This window comes from Anomalospiza imberbis, chromosome 2 (genome assembly GCF_031753505.1).
Source record: "Anomalospiza imberbis isolate Cuckoo-Finch-1a 21T00152 chromosome 2, ASM3175350v1, whole genome shotgun sequence".
Taxonomy (NCBI): domain Eukaryota; kingdom Metazoa; phylum Chordata; class Aves; order Passeriformes; family Viduidae; genus Anomalospiza; species Anomalospiza imberbis.
Window position 1 is genome coordinate 20,577,909 of NC_089682.1, and position 18,777 is coordinate 20,596,685.

At 39.8% G+C, this 18,777-nt stretch overlaps 1 protein-coding gene across 2 annotated transcripts in view; it reads right to left on the minus strand.

Moving 5' to 3' along the window:
• TBL1X (transducin beta like 1 X-linked) overlaps window positions 1-18,777 on the minus strand; it is a 193,331-nt gene that overhangs the window by 54,143 nt on the left and 120,411 nt on the right. The gene's annotated exons all lie outside the window — the stretch shown is intronic.

Sequence of the window (18,777 nt, forward strand, 5' to 3'; positions counted from 1 at the left end):
TTTTTTTAATCTTAATTAACTATGAAATGTGTTATCAAAACAGAGGTGGGAATTGTTAAGGTATTTAAAGGTGTCATAAAGTTATTAGAGCTCTAACATCCCAATGTGAGGCATCCATTAAATACTGTGAATCAAGTACTCAGGCTGTACTGCACCTTTCAGCACAATTCAGGAGCAGTATTTAACATATACGAGAGAGTCAGAGGGAGCATTTTAAATATTGGAAGACTTTTCTAACGTCAACTCCTTTACTTGTGTGGCTTTCCTACAGGCTCTTCGGAGACTCCTCTTTACTGTGTGAGCGCTTTTAGTATTGCTGGCAATTACAGTCATGCATAACACACCAAATTACAATATTTTTGCAGCTCTGAATTTGTAATCCAATTTTTTGTCCAATTGTTCATCCACTGAAGACAGATTCTTTCCTTACAAAACCATGTTATGTAATGAATGGGGCCGGAGGGGAAGAGAGAGAACATCATATACCTTGAGCCAGCTGTAATATTATACTGTCACTGTTCATTAACGTTGAGCAAGAATTAAACTCCAATTTTTCATTTAAGTAATTGCAACCTTTAGGATGACGGTTTTACATTACTATTTTGGGCATATACTCTGGTAATAAAAACACTGGGTTTAGATGATAAATTTATTTTGAACGTTTTCCATTAAATCTTGATGATTCATTCCTGTTTGGGAATCTGACTTAAGTAGTTTGGTTTTAAAGACCTAAGTACTCCTCAGACATAAACTTTGCAGCTGTGTCAGCCACACCATACCTGTGAGTAATCACATACAGCTTTGGCCGCAGAGGCGCATGCGGGGCTCTCACCGCGCGCTACAAATCAAAGACTGTAGGCGTGTGCCGGGTGTTTTGATTTCCCGTATGCCTCTTCTTGGCAAGTGGAAAGGTCGTCTTTGTTCATCGAAAACCTCTTCAGTAATTCCTGCTGCCTAAAGTAGCACCTGCTACTGCAGGCGACGGTGATCGACAACGCTTCCCCTGCTGATGGTTTAAACCAGCAGGTCACTCATGACTGTAACAGATGTCTTTGCATATTTATGTAAATGGAGGTCTTTCGAACCCTGGTAAGCCTTTTATTATCCCGGGCTGTATTTCATCAATAGCTTGGATGCTGTTTTTTCTTATGAAACCATAGCTTGCTAATTTGGCAGACATCTTCCTCAAATACTTGAGTCCTAATTGTTACAGTTTACATTTCATGGAGAACAAGAAGAAACAAAGTACTGAAAATCATTCAGTCTCCATAAGGAAAATTTCATCTCCTTTGGAAAGGATGAATGCTTTCTGCTAAGATTCTGGCTGAGGACGGCATCAGCTGTATCCAACATCTATCCCTGTCACACATGCCACGTATTGCCCTGGGAAGCCACTCAGTCTCTCCTCAATCCCTCATCTGTAAAATGGGCTCAAACTTCTCTGCCACACGATTAGGAGACTGGAAGCACAGATAGTGGTTAGGACTGAAGTTACCAAGGCTGGCAACTTCAGGAAGTGAAAGCACCACTTCCAGTATAACTTTATACACACTTTTTCCAGATAAACAGGCTTGGACCTGAATAATTAATAGCCTCCTGTGCCCTTTTTGCATAATCATTGCTGTACAATGAAGAACAGGACAGACATTCACAGCAACAGTTAAGGCCATTTTAATCTCCGAGTGCTTAAAATACATCTGTATCGTTGCTATGGCCATGATAGTAATAAATCAAGATAATTTGATCGCTGTGGGTTGAAAAAACCCCCCACTTCTAAAAGCATTTTAAAAATAGCAGCTTCAGAGTTTGGTGGTAGGAAAGTTGGTAAAGATGAAACCGCTTACAAAAATTCAGTTTCAGCAATGACGTACTCTGTGGTAGGATGAACTTTATTAAAAAAAAATCAAAACCTTCAAATGCCATTTCTGGGTGCATCCTGACAATTTTAGATATTAACATGTTATTTCCCACATACGGAGGGTTGCTTTGGGAAAGGGGAGGCAAGGGAAAGGAAGAATGCTGGGTGTTGTTTGTTTTTCTAAAGATGACTTTTCTTAAATAAATTAAAATCAGAGAAAATCAGTGTGATTGCAAAACAGTCTCCCAACTCCAGAAAAAAAACCCTCTATAGCAGCTACCTTTGTATCAGAATCCCAAGCATACCCAGTAATAGTTGAATTTACAATGCATTTTCTCTGAAGTCAGTCAAAAGGAATTACTTTGACACATGTGTCAGATCATATCTTTATACACACATTATTACCATGCCACAAATAACCAGATCATCTCCACTCATATATTAAGGTTTCTTCTCTTCCACAGATGTCAGTGTAGCAATCAGAACTGTAAAGCTTCTACCCATCCAAAGCAAGACACAGATTTTGCCTCTTACCCAGAGAAATCTATTCATTAGAAATCTGGCTGACCACACTCAATTTCATTAATGCTCTTTTTGAGTCCCTTCCTCTCTGCAAATAAACAGTACAAATAAAAGTAGCTAAAAAAAGACACGGTGGGGAGGAGAGCAACATCCTTATGTTTTGTGTATCTCCATGACTGACTCATAAGGAACAAACAACTAGCCTCTCCCTCAATATATTTTTTAAAAGTAGAAATGTAAACTTCTGTAGCAAATCACAGAAACTTTCAGTCACCACTGTGATAGATTTATTTCTGCTAATTGATGGCCTCCTTTTATTACAGACAACTGGTATTACCTAGATTAATAGCTTTTTAAAAGAAATGAAGTGCAGTTTATAAACAATACTGATGTGCCTTTGGAGACATTTCACATTTAAACCAGCAATAACATCTTAATTCTTCAAAATGTCAAGAGGATTAACAAAAAGCATTCAAACGTGTTTGAACTTTCTTTACTTGAAACACTTTTTCCTGCAGCCAATTACACATAATGGGAAGGGATCATTCAAAAACACTTATTTTAAATAAACAACTCTTAGTCCTACCAGGACAGGTTTGCAGAAATGCTTCCCATATAGGGTGGAAAATCTGGGATATTACCTCAAATACCACCGGTGTGCTTCTAGGGCTGCTTGTCTTTTGCTGAACCAAATGCTTCACCTGGCACTGAGCTGGCTTCAGTGAAGCTGGAACTGCAGCATGCCTCCCTGTGCTCCAGGCAGCCAGGCCAGCCTGCTTCCCAGAGTAACCACAGGACTTGATCTGGCTCTGTGCACCCACATACCACTGCTCTCAAATTAAACCTTCCTGGTGCACTGGGAATCCTGCTAATGGGCCATGCAAGTGGCTCTGGAGAAGGCAGCCTCACATATAGCCATGGTTCAGCACAGTGATAGCCAGGTCAGCTAAGAAGAGTTTATTTACATTCCATCATCCCCTTACTCAAAATGATTGCTCTTCCTCTGCCAGGCATATTTTAGGACTGCTGCCATAAATAAGGGAGATCTGGCTGAAGAATCAAGGGAAAATGTTCTTTTCAGTTTTGAAATAGCATCTGAAGACTCAACTCCTCTGCCTCTTTTCTAAACGATGGTCACTGGGTCCCCCAGGGCCATGTCCTGCCCTTCAGGCTAACCAAGGGGCAGGGCACAGCTGAGGTTATTTCAGAAAATGAGTTTACATTTGCTACTTGAACCAGCATGCCATCCATAGAGACTGGGAATTACCAGTCAATCTTCCCCTCAGGAAGGTAGAAACAGGTCAGACATTTAGGGAAAACACCTAAACTAAAACCTAAACCTGAAACCTAAATAGGAACTTGGGCACTTCCCATCTGAGCATCCAGCCCTCCTAACAGAAATTTATCAGGTGGGCTGGTCTGGCTCTCATCTTACACCTTCAAAAATTCTGCAAGCTCCAGTCTGCTTTAACTGAGTGCTGAGCAGTTGTCAACTTCTTGGGAGAGTGGATTTTTTTTTTTTTTTTGAGTCATTGTGGTAAAATAAACACTGTCCCCTTCTCCTCCCATGCCCTCCTTGGGGCAAACCCCAGCTGAAACACTCAAATTTTCATTTATCTCCTGCAGAGGCTAAAATGTCTTTTCACAACTGAAATTTTAATGATAACAACAACATTGTCATTAAAATGATAGGGAGGAGTAAAGAGAAATTGTGTATTTGCTTTGGGGAAAAAAAAGGCAAAAAGCAGAGGTTTCATAAAAATGAAAACATTCCAGAAAATTCAAACATTTAATGTTGTCGACTTGATGCCCTGCTGCATGGGAACCAGAGTTCACACACTTATGCTCCCATTTTCTCACCCAAGATGGACCTGTGCACCAAAGGGCATCTCTCAGGACCCAAGACACTCTCCTCATCTCAGAGAAGAGAATGTGAATGTAATTACTGAAACAGACTCTAGGAAGGCACTGTGACAGCACAGCCAAATCAATGTGTTACTGTTTTGTATATGCTCCGTAGTTTAATGAAAAACATTTCCTAAAGCCAGAAGCCACTTCTCACAAAATGAGTCATTTAGGCAATCTCTGTGTTTTCTGGTGAAAAATACTTTCATCAGAAACTTTCAATGAGGCCTACGCTTCTGTATTTCTGGGATGTGTCTTACGTAGAGCCAGAGCAGAGTCAGTAGCCAGCAGCTCTTCCCCAAAGGCTAACGAGCTCTGTTTGGCCCTCACCAATGCATTCCTCAGTCTTGGCTTCTATCATAGCTGCCTCTTCTTGTGGAGGAACTCCAGCATGCTGCTTTCTCAAAATGCCAAACCAAACTTCTGGGAGAGGAAAAAAAGCACACTCTGCTTCTTCTGCCCTCACAGCCTCTCCTGCCATTTCATGAACTTAAAGAGCAAAACATCTTTTCTTCACAAGTATCCTGACAATGGAATTGAGACCATCACACTCCTTCAGATTACAAGGTATAAAGCACGGAAGAATGGCTCTTTCCTGACTCCACTATCAGTGACCAAATTAACAGTGAACCCTGTTCAAAATGCAGCTTGAGCAAGCATGACTTCCGGATTCCTCCTTGCAAGGCTTGATCAAGACACCTTGCTTCAAAACCACCAAATCTAAAATATAAACAGTTGCTCATTCTAGAGACCTTGCACTTAAGAAAGCAAATCAAGATGTGCTCCCAATAAGAGTTGCACTGCTTCTTCCCCGGCCTTTCTTAGTGAGGACGCAAATAAGTTAACTATCCTCACTCTGTAAATGTCACCCAAACCATTTAGTGATGATGAGGTGATTCAAATATCTCAGAACTATTGTTCTACGCTTGTTATAGATGCTCACAGATGTCTTTGCATCACTTACACTGTTAATATTTTGAAGCTTTCTTTACAAGAGCAGTAGCGTATTTGTTGTTTTGGGGAAAACAAAAGCTGAGATTCCCCAGAACAGAGTGATTTCCTTTGGGAATGGTTATTGAGTTGTGCAGTATGCACTGTCCCACTTAGATGTCTGTCACCCATGTTTACAGCACATCAGTAAGGACAGGGACCTCAATGGCTCTATTGAAGACAATAGGCCTGTCAAAAATCCTGCACTGCCAAAAGTTAAGCCTGGCTCTTATTTTGGTTTTAAGCCCATTTATTAACAGTGACCTTCTGCTGATTTTTAAAAGACCACACTATACCAAAACAAAACCAGGGAGCCACAGTTCATTCCTGTTCTCACTGCTGCCTGTAAGACCACACTCAGATGAAAAGTTGTAACAACCAAACCTGTAACTGAGAGCTTAAAAAAAAAAAAGGCATGGATATAATAAAAGCCTACCTTGGATGCTGACACATTAGGGTATCTCATATTATTATTAGCCAGTGAGCTCAACTATATCAGTGTTCCAAATCTGGTGCCAATCAGAGAAAAAGGAGGAATACCATCTACAGACATTTGACAGTGATCAATTAACCTGCAATTCTGTCTTCAAGAGGTCACTCTAGATGAATCAAATGCTGTATAGGCAAATCTGACAAAAATGAGGTTTTCATTTCAATAAAATCAAAATGTTGTCCAGGGAGAAGGCTGGTGTACTATGCAATATCTATAAAGAGTTGTCTTTGAACAGATGAATCTTTTTTGAAATTGCAACTGTTCCTACTGTATTGTTTTAAAAATCTGCAATGAATTATCAAAATGGTTGTCCTGTCCTGGAAAAAATGTTAACAAAAGAACACATCATCCAGTAAACTACCAAAAAATAAAATTAAGGAAAAAAGTATCACAAAGATATTTATAAAAATAATTTGACGAGTTAAAAACTTTGGTGGACATAATTGCAGAAATTTTATTTCTGCATGAATACTAGTCTTCAATAAATTATAAGTTACATTTCAAACTGAAGAGCCATTTGGAACCAAACCCACATCTATTTATTTAAAGAAAGGGCAACAAGAGATATTCCAACAATTTGTAAGTGCTATTCAAACATTTTTCAATTAATCAACAATTCCCAGAGCAAAATAACTAATCATCAACAGAAGACAAGCCTTTAAGCACCAAATTCCCAGCAAACTTTACTTCCTCTAACAAAAGATTCTGAACAGTGCATCAGATCTTTCATAGCTATAATCCCTTAGTTTGATCAGGTTGTTTTTCAGTTCTCAGCTGGTTTACTTAATTACATCAGCTTCCAGCATTTTAGTTCTAAGAGTTCAAGTGGATCTTTTCCAGCTGCCTTTGCTGCAAAATGAAATGGGTTTTCCAGTATTGATTTTTTCCTTTTTGTCTCTTTGCTAAGGGGAAAAAAGGAAAAAAAAAATACAACCGCTCTTGCTAATTAGTGCAACTGTGTTTTACCTCTTTCATAGCTTCGTTCTAAGATGAGGCACCTTCAAATTTTTAAAAACCAGAAATGTTATTTACACTAATATCTTATATGGAAAGTTCTGGGAAGCCAAAGAAAGACTAATGGGAAAGCAATGGTTGACAGTAGAGCTTGCAAACAAAATGAAAAAAGGAAGGAATTACAGAGGCTTGAGAAATCAAAACACATGATTGGATTTAGTTTGAGAACCAAGATACCTCATCAGTCTTGGAACAACTGAAGTCAATTGGGAATGCTGCCACTAAACAGAATCAAGGATTTTCTTCCTTACATGAGCACAAAATTGCAATTAGGACAAACCCAGGGACAATGGTATGTGTCCACTTGTTTCAAACCAATTAGGCCAAAATACATGATTGTCTGATGGTGTAGTAACCGTTGGTCTGTGTGCGCGTGCGTTTCCATGCATGTCATACAACAAAAATGTGCTTTAAATCTTACGAGTAGCACTACAGGCTCAAAACCTTAAGGAAGATTGCAACTTTATAAAGATGGAACAATTTCTCTAGCGATATCCCATCTTTAAGTTTGGTGAGAGGGCAAATATATTAACATTATCTCAAATTTAACTTTTCACTTAATATACCTGGATTTTCAGTAAAAGCATGACAAAACAAAACATTAGCATTTAAATATTTCATCTTTACTTCACATTCAGAGTTTTGAGGTGAAATGAATGTGATGGCATGAGTTCCTAATAGAACCAGCTGTACCTGACTGAGATGTGAGTAAAATAACACAGCTGAATTTTTAGAATGAACATTCCTCCCAAAAAGCTAGAATAAAGTGCAGTTTCTTTTTCAGCTGACACTTAATATTAAATATACACTAAAATAAATGTGAAGTATCTTGAGTTCTGAGCTGGTCTGTAAGAATGGGCACTGACAGGCATCAATTGTGATGAGACAGGCCACAGTCTAGTAGAGGAAACACTGGCTTTGAGGTGACACCATGTTGCTGGGACAAAAAAGGAGCTTCCAGAAACCTCCAAAAGGCTCAGCCATCTGCTATATGGAACAGTGGTGATTACCAGCCATGGCACCCATTTTAAATGAGGCAATTGCAGTGCAAAGAACACAAGAGTGATGGACCTGGAAGGATAAACAAGAGGCAGTCTGAAGGATTTGCCCCAAAGACAGAATATGTGAATAAGGCTTTTTTGATTATTTCTGATTTTTATCTTTGCTGCTAAAAACAGTACAGCTGGTAGCTGGGATCAAAATGCTGATTTCTCCAAACACATCTGAGCATTTCACTGCAGAACTGGGCTGTGTCTTGTTTGTGCACCTTATTTTTGAAGAGCGAGGTAAGGATAAAACACCCATGTGTGGTTCTTTACCACGTTCCTTACACAAACTATTTCCTATACCACGCCGGGGGTAAATTCTCACTATAAAAACCAGACCACTACCACCTTACTGTTGCAGTGGTGTCAGTACCCAGTACAGTGGTAGGGACTTCCAGTAGCCAACATGCTACAGACAGGTCGTCTGTGCACTGCCAGACCATGGACGTGGCATGCACAGGAATGAGCGCAAAGGGCTTTGAGACTTGGTCCTGCACCTTGTCCCTTTGTCCCACAGCTGTGAGGCAACCCCAAAGCTCTCCAGGCAAGTGGCAGCACAGACACAGCATCGCCACCATGCAGGAGGGCCTGTTGGTCCACATACCTGCAAGTTTGTGTGCTACATCCCTCCATAGGACCCAGATACCCATTAAAATCTGTTTCAATTTCATGCCTATATGAATGTCATCCTTGCTTAGTATCTTTCAGGACAGTTTGACACAAGTACAGCTGGAGAGAAACGAATAGTGAAAACCATTCTGGTACTACTGTCTCATGACAACATTGGTAACTTGCATGATAAAGTCTTCTCTTGGACTTAGCAAAGCTCTACTTGAGATGAACCATCACAAATCTGTGCTAGGCTAACCAACCTACAATTCTCTAGCCATGCAGGCTACCCCACACAGCTGCAGGTTCCTACAAGTAAAGGGCAGGAGAAGGACCAGTGTTGGTCATCGCATGTGGGAGGTGGAGATGGGCACGTCCCTGACACCTCACAATCTGGGATCTACGCAGTAAGAGAGAGCCACCAAGGTCTAGAGAGCAGCAGGGAGCTGCAGCAGCTCAGTTAGCTCATGTCTGGATGGCCTCAGGCAAAGGGAATGTGCAGGGATGTCATTAAGGGGGTGTGTTTTTATTAGTTTCTGCTAATAAGCTCAGCAGATGTTACTGGAAAGAGTTTGATGTTATTTTTCCATCATTTTCAACCGTTTTTTCCCCCTCAGAAAGTGAGTAGATCTTGCCACATATTTCAACCTTCCCTTGTTCTCCGTAGTATTGTTAAAAATGTATCTGAAGATTTTCTTTATTATTATTATTATTATTATTATTATTATTATTATTATTATTATTATTATTATTACTGTACAGAGGGAACAAGCTTTTTCTCCGTTTGTCTTTAATTCCAAAATAGCTGAAAGGATTATACTCCAAATTAATGAGGAAAAATACCTCTCAGACTCAGAGCATGGAAAATTTAACCACCCCCAAAATAAGTATTTTGTAAATTGTAGAATATATAAAAACAAAGAACTATAATGGAAACTATTTCAAACTTTTATTATGGCAGTTCCTATTATAAACTATTTATAAAGATTTTAACTATGGCCATAAATACTTCATGCTTTTCCTTGAATAATCCTAGGAGAATGTCAATGTTAAAAGATGCAAGGACAAAGATTACAGAGTGTAGCACAGAGGAACAGAAAAATATATACATAAATTCAGCATACTAAATACACTGCTGTGTATTTCGTTCTTAGTGGAAATCTATTGCAGCATTTTTTTCTGTGTGTGTTTTTTTTTTTTTTTTAACATAATCATCCAACTTATATTGGTTTGAGCTCTGGAGAAGGGTTATTAAATGTCTCCATTTTATGGAAGTTATAGGACTACTTTCATTGTTGGAAGGTGGAGAGGGAAGGAAAATGGATGGAGTGAAATAATTTGCTTTTAAAGAATGCTTGCAGAAACTTCTAAGCAATCACTAAAGTTAAAAGCTTGTTTCTAGGGTATTCTTCTGCATTCACATTGCTAAATATTTTATAGAGAAACTTCCAATTTAAAAATCAATTCAAAGAATTAAGGGTGAGAAACTTCTGTCTAATGAGAACTACCTCAACTACCAATTTCAGACACTGATTTATCTTAAACTTTTCCTCTCAATGTTCTATAACCAGGATTTAAATAGCTAAGAAAAATTCACACACAGTGTATCCAGTAAAATAATCCAAGTTGTACAACACTTTCACATATATTATCTGCCTTTTCATCCATCCTCCCCCTTTACATGCTGTAATAGTCCAAGAGGGGTGAGGCAGTCTCTTTGCCATTTCAGACTTTCCTAGCTTTTTTTGGGTGAAGAATGAACACCACAAAATGACAGAGAATCACATTTCTGGAGGCAGCATCATGAAGTCCTACACAGCCCTAATATAAATAGCAAAGTCTATAGATTAAAAGGCAATGCTAAGAGGAAAGCTTTTTAACCTCCTTTTTGGAAACGCTAAACAGCCTAGAAACTAAGATGAACTAAAAAATCCTTTGGGAGTCAGAGACAGACATGACATAATCTAAGGTTTTCATAAAAAATTTCAGTTAAATACTTCTCAGGAAGGATTTTAATATATTATGACACAGCTATTAGTTAGCTCAGATTAAATAAAAAAAGCACTCCCCTGCTTTAAAAAATCAAGATACAGAGAACTGAAGCCTTAAATCCATACATACAGAGTTTGAGAAGCTTTTAAAGGTTTTAATCCCTGGACAAGAATCACTTTATCAGAGAATAAAACGATTCTACATTTTTAGCCTTCCCTCTAAGAAGGACTCCAGGGAAGCTAGAGGTGATCAGGAAGGCTGAAGTAGATGTCAATCATATGCTTGCTGTTACAGAAATATTATAAAAGCTGCTGAACACCAGTAGGATTTTGGGTACCTACAGGCTTGAGGGTCAGAGGCTGGAGGGGATCTCAGGAGGTCGCAGGTGCCACCCCCCTGCCCAAAGAAAGGCCAGCTCTGAGGTCAGATTGGGCTGCTCAACAGAGCTCGGAACCCTCCTCAGAGAGGGATGGCACAGACTCTTGGGGTGACCTGCTCCACTGCTTCACTCCCCATGGGAACACCTCAGGAAAAGCTTCTCCTCAAACCCAGTCCAACTTCTCCTCAAACCTGTTGCAACTTGTGCCTCCTGTCTCTCACTGCCAGCCTGCGCTGCTGCGAGGGGCCCGGCTCCATCTCAAGGACTTCCTGTGGCTGCTGGGGGCTGTCAGGTGCTCCAAAGCCATCCCTTCTCCAGGCTGCCCCTTCTCCTGCCCTCCCTCCTCACAGTGCCAGTGCTCCAGCCCCTGGGTCCTCCCAAGCACTCTCCAACTTGTCCATATCTCTCCTGTGTCAGGTGACAAGACCAGATGCAGTATCTGGATGTGGTGTGACAGGAGTCACATAGACGGGCACAGTCCCTTCCCTTGATCAACTAGCAGCGCTCCCACTCAACACTGCCCAGATTATTTGTGTCTTCCAGTTCACACAAAAACAAATTACACCAGGGCTATAAAGAGGCAAAACCTCCATATGACTTTAAAATGAACATCAGTACTAGCACAAATTCAAGGGAAGCAATTTTTCCGAACTGGAACAATCTTACTCATTGTCGTCTTTACTAATTTTATTTGAAGAAAAGAAATTTTATTTGGAAAAGACATGCAGGAAGGTAGATAGGGTAACACTCCATACTGTCATGCCTATTAGATCTTCTAAGGATACTGTAACCAAGTGGGTATTTTAGTCATTCAGCTCCTGGAACATAATTCTCAAAGACTAGTTTGCTATGAAATTCCCTCTACAAGGAATAGGGAGAGTTATGTGCCTGTTTCAAAGATTTATGTGTTTTCCTGTAGACATGGATTAGACACTTGTCTGAGACTGGGATTCATTGCTTCAAATTTCCGCTCCAAATCCAAGCTCCGATTTGTATTTTTGGCTGTGGAGAACTGACTCAGAACTTTTATTTGAAAAGAAAAAAAAAAGGAGAAAGGTGGCAGTGGAAGTGGTATTACAGATTTAACAGATTTAAGAGACTTAAGATTAAAGTATTCACTGAAGAATTAGCGGGTTCAGACTTGCATTTTCCAGCTCCCAGGAGAGCACACTTTACACCTGGTTACAGGTTGCTGAAACAAAACCACTATGGAGAAAAGAACTGAGAGACTTGAAAAGACCAGGAAAAGGAGCAAGGATCTGTAACCCCTCTTAATTAATATATCACTTGTTTATTGCAAGTATCTGGCTGCTGAATCATGACTCATATACATTTCAGTATTTTTCAGCATCAATGAAAAATGGATTTAAATATAAGCATTTGTCCACAGATAAATTTTCTTTCATTTTTTCCACTCTTCAGCACTCTTTTTCAAACGTTTTACATTTCCTTATTAAGAGAAGATAAAATTGGTCTCCTTATTTCTACAGAGACTTCAAGGGCCTTTGTAGTATTATGCAAGAAGCAGACACCAACACCTATATTTAAGCATGACATATTATAAGCTTATATTATAATTTATAATTCAACTCCATTTTAACTATTTGGACTGTAAAGCTCCATAGTGAGTCTCTGCCTCAGGCAATTTTTTTTTTCTGGAAGGTGTAAGCAAAAATAGTTCAGTCGTTTCAGAGTGAAGGTGGGGAAAACCAATTTTGCCAATATTTATACAGTTTCAGTGTTTCAATGAGAACTTCCATTGCCTCTATATTTCGGAGCAGGGATTTGGTAGAGAGGCTGCTCTCATGGCAGAGCCTTTGTTGTAACATTGAAAATCTGTGCAATTTGACTAAAATAAAGCCTTCTGAAAATACTACATGTATACATGTTGCACAGGTTTGTTAGAGGCTGTAATTCAATTATCAAAATATTTTCCTTGTCTTAACTTTGCTTCCTACTCAGGAAGGCAGTGCTCTCTCTGACAAAGGCTCCTGTCTCTGACTCCTGTCAGGTCAGAGTGTTTTTGCACAGGGGAAAGCAGCCACAGGCTGATGCCTGGGAAAGCGTGACAAGCACTGGGAAGGACAAAGGGCATCATGGCTACAGGCCTATGGACAGCTGAGATGGTAGTCTCAGGTGTCTCATCTCACCAGATAGCAGAGAATACCTTCTTCCCAACAAGTATTTCAGAGGAAAAAATATTATAATCAAAATATGATTTTTAAATTTCTCTGCTGTCCTTCATACTAATTTTTATCAGTCACTTATTCCTACAGATCTGGACTGGATGATCTTTAATGTCCTGGACCTCTCTTTATTTATATCTTTTATTATTTTTATGAGTCAAGGATTTTTCTCCTAAGCACTCAATTATAAGACTTAGCTAGTTTCAAAAAACTGAAAAGCATAATTTAAAAAACATGGAGTAAGATTTTTTTCCTTCTCCCATTTGTTTTTTTCTTAGTTAAGCACAGACTTTAATAGCATACTATTTGCTTGCAAGGACCTATATTTTACTTGGGTCAAATTTACTTTGAAAATTGCTGAAATTTTTAACTCTTAATAAATTGCTAATATTAATCAACTACTTTGACCATAAGAAATGCACATAAACACTGTTCAATGCATACTTATTCTCAGGGACTGCATTCAAAGACAGAAAGGAAACAAAACTTGTTCTTGTCAATGCCACTGTTAACATGGCTCTGCTGTCACTGAGCAATATTTTGGTACTATAAACTAGAAAAAGGCCATCAAACAAAATCTATCAGTGAAAAACAATCACTTAGGTTTTTCACTGACTACTAACTTGTACAGTGCTGGCCTGGAGCTCTTGATAAAAGGGATATCCTAAATCCTAATGCCATCAAACAAACTGTAAGACTCACAATTATACAAGAATTGATTCCTTTCTCTCCTTTTTAAATCAATGCCTCACAATTTAACCTGATGTTTATGAATGCTTACAATCCCTTACGTGCAAAATACAGGTTTGCCACATCAAATACACTGATGAAGATGATCCTCCTTCCAGTCAAAAACCTTGTGAAAGAAATCTTAAAAACAGAGAAGGTGTCACCTTTTCTACATTTCATACTAATACATCACTGTTACCTGACTGGGTAATAGCTTTTCATTCTCTTTAGGAAAAGGAAAGTAAGACTGGAAAAAAGGAAAATACTACCACAGATATTTCCTTAAGAAATTTTCCTTTTTATCCACAGGCACTTTAAGCCCTACCCTACGCACAAGTCTTCCATGACTATTAAAACTGCAAAATACTCTCTAAGACATCTAGTCACTAAAATGTAATGGAGACCTGTTAAACAAACAACATTAAATGGTTTTATTTTATGGGATCTAACTAGTAATAGGACTGTAGCATGTTTCTTTTTAAATTCTCAGCTTTCTAATTTTAAGACCTGACATGGACACTCCAATATCTGGGTGCATTTATCATACACCCAGATCAAGCAATTAAGACTTTTCTGGGGGGGGCAGGAGTTCAGGCACATTTCACTGACAATGAAAACTGCTTATAGTTAGCAATAAATTTTGCATTCCTTTTGGAAGGAATACAATATAAAATATAGCAAAATAAGACAATACAGGATTTTTGTATAAAATCAATAATGATAATGATAGTCTAAGAAAAGTATAGTTTTATGCACATGCAAATGCCAATTTTCACATTAGGAGATGAATCTCTCACCCCAGGATCCCCAGTGTCACCATTAATGACTTTTTATTGATCTGTATTTTGAAAGAACTCTTAAAACATTAACAAATACATCTTAAATGTTTCTATGTAGGTTTTGGTGTTACACAGAGGTTCTCAGGATGTGTCATCCACAGTTCAACCATTATGGTAAGGCACCACATCCATTCCCTTCCAATGTGAAGGACAATGCTACATTTGTGACACAATGTGAACATAAATGTAGAGCATGTTTCATAAATTCATATCTCTAGCCTCTCTGATGATTTCAACTGTTAGTTGAAAGAACAAAATCATTTCTACTGTTCCTCAAAAAGCAGAACTAACAACAGGCTTTCTAGTTCCACCAAAATTAGGCCACCTGCCTAATAATGCCAGTGCGTAAGAATGGCTCTTCATGCCTATGACTATTAAAAAAATATCAGAAACATTCACCCATGTGTCAGCTGCTCACCTGCCCACCCCCCCAGTTCTGCTTTAACTGAACTTTCAGCTCCTCCTGGTTCTGTCTTGGTTACTGCAGCAGCAACCAGCAGAGCTGCATCCATCCTCTCTACTGAACTTCCACAAAGCTCTTAATTTGTGCAGAGAGTGGCTGACATGCTCATGGTGATGGTTCAAGTACTCAATCATCTTCTGATGACTGACCTCTTGATTGAGTTGCATATTTTTAGTATAAAAATAAAGTAGAAGTGGAGGAAAGGAAAAGCCTGGGGACAAGAAGTCAAATATATTTTTAGAAGTGTGGAAATAGAAGTAAATAGCCAAAAAAAATCACTGACTTAAAATGAGTTATAATGAATCCCATAGCTCCATAAATGCATGCACAGTGTTGCTGTAACTTCATCATTAAGTATGGTCCAGTTCTTTGTATTATCAAATTTGCAAACAATTCTGTAAGACATATGAAGTCACTAAGATGCAATGAATATCTATTAATAGCAAATGAGACCCTCAAAGTTATTTTACTTCATGTGAGCTAACCAGTGAGAGAATAGTATCATGTCTCAACTCTTACAATCACTTTTTTAAGCAAATACTCTGTTGCAGCAGGTGTATTTTTAAACTGGGGCATTCAGCTTATATAAAGTGAAATTACAACTTTTAATTTTTCTTAAGGATCTTTCTTGCTTATAAATACACTTGCATTTAATTTTTGTGCTTATATGAAGTCATTTAAAAGCCAGTTGCTAAAATGCCTATGAAGTGAAGCTGGAGGGGTAAGCCATTTACACTTGATGCCTGCATTCACTAATCAGTAGGACACAGAACCATGTAACACACAAATTACCACAGAGACATAACACATCATCAAGTATCTTACAATGGGAATGATAAATTAAAGTTGCAAAGGCCACCAACCAGTTCGGCCTCTCCTGCCACCTGTTGCTGGACTCACTTTTTCTCCTGCCAAGGCAAAACCCATTCCCTGAGCTTCTCCCTGGTACCAACCAGCAGAGCCTGAGGAGAGACAACGTGAACTTGCACATGGGGCAAGGTCTGAGCCAAGCTTGAACTACAGGGCTTAAATTCAGGAGACTGGTGGCAAACTGCACGGCGAGAGAGCTGACGGGCAGGACTGAGCACAGTACGTGCATCCTGGGGACACGGAAGAAAACCTTCAATGACAAAGCAAGGACACAGGCACAGTAAAGAAGGAAGAGGCTGCCCGGTGTGGGATGTGGTCCAGTGAAAGCTGTGGTGGATGAGAATGCCAGCTGAAGAGAGAGGCTCCATTCCAAGAACAAAGAAATGCTTTCCTATTTAATTCCTGCTGTTTAATTGCACCCTCTAATGGCATTTAGGAAACATCATTTACTTTGATTACAGGTGAGGCTATAAAACAGGAAAGTTGCACAATTGCTTCTGCTTAAAGTTGGTATTCCAAAGATTTCACAACTCCTGGAACACCCACACTACATTCCCTCACTTGAAGCCACTCAAGAAACCTGGGAAAAAGCCCAGCTTCAATTTCTCCTTCCCCGCAAAATTACACATGAATGAAGACTTGTATTTAGCAAGTGGAATAAAGGTGTTACATGTTTTTCACCAGGGGAACGGGTGCCTGTAACTATACCTCTTACATAAAATGACCTTTTTGTCATTTTTTGTCATACCCATTTTCTTTAGGTATTAGCAGAATACTCACTCGTGTCACTTTCAGAAGTAAGGGATTACACAGAGAAAGATGAAAAACTACAGTGGAAGTAAGTATTCCCAAGACAAGATCTGAAATATAACTAATATTAAATGTGAAAACACCATTCTGAAGATTTTGCCTTTATTTAGATAGAAGATCAAACTGTATGAAGAAAGAAGAGATTCTTCAACACTAAATCCTCTTATAGGCCCGCAAAAATAGAAAAACCCCAAGTATCTTATGGTACCAACTATATTCTGTATGTTCTTCCACATTCAAAAGAAGTGCGTCATTCCTCATTATACAATTATAATAATGAAAAAAAAAAAAAACAAACAGGAGACCAAAGAGCTGTGAGTACATCTCAAATCTTGTGTTAATTCAGAAATTAAATTCCCTCTGAAGTCTACAGCTGGTCCTATTTCCCACAGATCAGATTAAATTTTGGCTGAGTCTGGTGTAAGTTAACAAACAAAATTTGCTAGTGCAGGCAATGGGGATACAAAGGCCTGGCACTCTCAAATCTCTGATCTCAATCCAAGCTTAGCCAAAAATGTGAAAGAAAACAACTGTAGTTAGTTTTTGCTCAATTAATGGGGCACAGCAGAATTCCCTGTCTGTACACACCACTCTCCTGGTAGGTAATTGTCGTGGTTTGACATGGAAGTGAATTTTTCAGAAAGTTGGGTCAAACCAATCAGTGGTCAGGTTTGGATATTGGCACCTGGAGTGACCACTGAAGGTGTGGATACGCCTCTGAGAACACAGGGGGTTAAAAGCAAGAACTCCCAAGGGAACGCTCTCTTTGGTTCTGGTCAGAGTGCAGTGCAGACCTCCCCTGCCCAGCCATGGGGCTGGGTGGGGGAGGGGAAGCCATGAGTCCTGGTCGAGGTGAGCCAAGGGGGCTGAAGGACAGGAACCAAGCCAGCTCCTGTGGACGGAAGGGTGGAGAGAAACTGAGATGTCTTTGTCGTCCCCCCACCCCCCCGAGGGAAGAGACAGAGAGTCCAGAAGGCACCTGTAACTTTGCCGGCGGAGGAGAAGGAGAAGGGGGGGGAGGTGCCCAGCCTTGGCCTTGGGAACTGGCTTCTGAGCAGAAATTTCAGCCGTCCTGTCCGGGGAGTCTGAACTTATAACCCTTTCCTGGGAAATGAAGGCTTTGTAAAATATTACTCCTCCTCGATTTGAAGTACAAGAGAGACAGTATGGGATCTGAGATGTTAGAAGAAGAAATTTTTGAGTGGGAGGAGATGATGGAGTGGCTTGTGGCTGGACTCTTCTTGTTAGCAATAAACTGAACCAAATTCTCCTGCAACAGAGACTGCATTTAGGGGGATGCGGTGGTGGGCCAAGAGACCTGTTTCAGTGATTACCAACAGAGGAGTGGAGAGAACAGAGGAAAGCTGAAGAGGGTGTGGTGATGCCCTCTGTCTTCAGGAAGAAGATCTCTGTTCTTGAGACCCTTGGCCCCAGGGGAGGAAGAAAATGGCGGGGACTGTAGTCCCAAGATGAGATGCTGAACTGTTGTTTTCTTTTGGTCCTTGGCAAAGCATCCTTAAAGGAGCCCTATGAGCAGTCTGTCCATGCACGGTGGTGAGAGCACTGTGACATGGAAAGGAGAGTGTCACACTGGCAGATTTTCTCCGGGCAGTTGCCATGTGTGACACGGAAACACAAGGGTGGCAATTGTGTTTCCTGGGGGAGTCTGTGGTGCAAGAGAGACTCCTCTCTTCTTTGAGGGACTGAGTATTGATTATCTGAAGGGTGGCAACTTGATCAGGAATCCTGGGTGGTGTCTCACTGTGGTTTTATTTGGAAATTGGGTGGGAGGAGGAGGAGTGTTTTGGAGGGTCTTCATCCTGGATTTAGTGTCTGTGTTTTTTATAGTAGTAGTAAAGTTTTTTTCTTTGTTATTAAGCTTGGGCCTGCTCTGCTCTGTTCCTGACACATCTCACAGCAATTATTTGGGGAAGGTGCATTTTCATGGGGGCGCTTGCATTGCGCCAGTGTCAAACCATGACAGTAATATAAATAAGCGAGAGAACAAGCCATTTGAGGACTCACAATCTATTTAACAGAAACACAGGTCCTTCAGGTCCTTCAGACTATTA